The 2,570-nt window shown below is 41.4% G+C and overlaps 1 pseudogene; it reads left to right on the top strand.

Moving 5' to 3' along the window:
* Positions 1–202: 202 nt before the first annotated feature.
* LOC125342008 lies at positions 203–2,114 on the top strand (annotated as a pseudogene).
* The last annotated feature ends 456 nt before the right edge of the window (positions 2,115–2,570 follow it).

Raw genomic sequence — 2,570 nt, 5'->3', positions numbered from 1 at the left:
TTATATTAAGTAAGCCACTCCTAGAGATACAAAAGTTGCATGGCTTTTCTCATTAGTGGTAGCCAGAATGTGCTTCTAAGTCAATAAGTAAACATTCAGGGTGGTATGCAAGCAGGCCCAATTGAATGAAGTGAATTATAATTGATGCTATGAAGAGCTCAAATAGTACATTTTTTTAGAAAGACTGTCAAAGTCCAGCAAAATGGGCATGAGGTATTTGTGGGGAGGGGAGGACAAAGGGAAAGAGAAGATAAAGAAGGTAGTAGGGGAGAAGAATGAAGTCGAGAATTCATTGTTTATACCACAAGGGGGTCAAAAGGGGATGAGATCATTGAAGAGGATGACAGAGATCAAGATGCATTATATTCATGTACTAGTTTGTTAAATGACACTTCCCTTGTACAACTACTTAAAGATTTTTTTTTAATTTTTTTTCTCAATTAAAGATTTTTTTTAAAGAGCTTAGAAAAAAATGTAGAAAGGACTTGACAGAAAGAAACAACTCATCCTGGGAGGAGATGATAAGGGATTATGGGTTTACCAGTTGGAGAACTAGAAGAATATATAGTATCCTGCTTTATTAAAAGAAATATATTTATCATATTTTTTCTGAAGATGAATCCTCACTTCTACAACAGTTTTGTGACATCTGAGAGATATATGCACTGAAGGAAGTAAATGAACACCCAGAAGGCAAGCCTGAGATCTGGGCTAGTTTGTCCTGGATTCTAATTTACTACACGGACCAGCAAAACAAATGAAAGCAACACAGAATAGCAAATGCTGTACTTTATACATTATTCTTTTTAAGTTTCCACATCTGTTTGTTTAGACTGTACATCTAAAGAAATATTGGGAGGAAGGCAACCCTTTGGCTCTTCTTTCAGGGAAATCAGCATCACAGCCCCATGATTGAGTCATCTAGCTAAACTCATAAGAAAGAGGCAGCAGGAATAGTTTTCAAGCAAAGGTTACATCACTAATAATCCAATGACTTTAATGCTAGAAAAGAAGAAAACAAAGCAGAGAGGGCTCTGCAGAACTGAAATAAATAACAAAATGGAAGTTAGACTTGCATTCTGGCATATGTATGGGATATTATGAAACTAGATATTAGTTCATATTCTTCCTAGGTGGGAACTGAATTCTCTTCGGCTTTTCGTACATGTGAAAGGCGACGGGACGATGTAATATCACTTTGGGACAGAGCTTAATTTTAGTGGGCTTCTCAGACTGGCCTCAATTGGAACTGCTCTTTTTTAATCTTTGTTTTGATTTTCTATTCCTTAACTCTCTTTGGCAACACCACCATCATCCTTCTTTCCCAACTGGACCCTCAACTGCACACACCCATGTACTTCTTCCTCTCCCAACTCGCCTTCCTGGACCTCTGCTTCACCACCAGCACCGTGTCCCAGCAACTCATCAACGTGCAAGGACATGACCAGACCATCAGCTACGCCGGCCGCGTGGCCCAGCTCTTCATCGTCCTTGCTCTTGGCTCCATTGAGAGCATGCTCCTGGTGGTGATGGCCTTCGACCGCTATGCTGCCGTGTGCCGTCCCCTCCACTACACCACCATCATGCACCCCCTTCTCTGCTTGTCACTGGCTATTGCTTCCTGGTTGGGGGGCTTGGTGAACTCTCTGATTCAGACCGGCCTCATGATGGCTAAGCCTCTCTGTGGCCATCACCTGAACCACTTCTTCTGTGAGATGCCTGTCTTCCTGAAGCTGGCTTGTGAGGACACAGGAGGAACAGAGTCCAAGATGTTTGTGGCCCGGGCTGTGATCTTGGTCTTTCCCGCAGCTCTAATTCTAGGCTCCTATGCACGCATTGGCAGGGCCGTGCTGAGGATCAAGTCAACGGCTGGGCGCAGAAAGGCTTTTGGAACTTGTGGGTCTCATCTTGTGGTTGTGTCTCTGTTTTATGGCTCAGCCATCTACACCTACCTCCAACCCAAGGGCAGTTATTCAGAGAGTGAGGGGAAATTTGTTACCCTTTTCTATACCATAATCACCCCCATGCTCAACCCTCTGATCTATACGCTGAGGAACAAGGATGTGAAGGGGGCTCTGTGGATGGCATTAGGGAGAGGCAGAGACTTGAGTTAGGTGCTGAAATAAGAGAACACCTGTGAGAGAAAAATAGGTTTCTGTGTTATATTCAAACATAAACTGATTAAGTATAATGATGACAGGAAGACTGGAAAATGTTAAGACGAACAAGTAGAAAACTTGGCTTTTCCTTTGTGATACTCTTATATTTCATAATTTGTAATGAACACATAGCAATTGTGCTTATCCTAAAGGAGGGGGAGGCTCTGTAAATTCTTAGGTGTGCTTTTTTAAAAAATATAAATCTAAAGACCAAATACAAAGTTGATTGCCAAGAAAACAGCATCCAAGACTTATTACATTTGGATATAGATGGAGATCTTTACAAAAGAGTGAATTCCATATGAAATTACCATGGCAATGTGTTTCTCTACTTTTTAAGGAAAAAACAAACAATAAATCTGCAAGGGAACGGCAGGACGAATAGTTCTATGGCCTAGGGTAGTAAATTAA

This window comes from Perognathus longimembris, chromosome 25, assembly GCF_023159225.1.
Source record: "Perognathus longimembris pacificus isolate PPM17 chromosome 25, ASM2315922v1, whole genome shotgun sequence".
NCBI classification, from domain to species: domain Eukaryota; kingdom Metazoa; phylum Chordata; class Mammalia; order Rodentia; family Heteromyidae; genus Perognathus; species Perognathus longimembris.
This window is presented reverse-complemented; position numbering and strand designations above follow the sequence as displayed.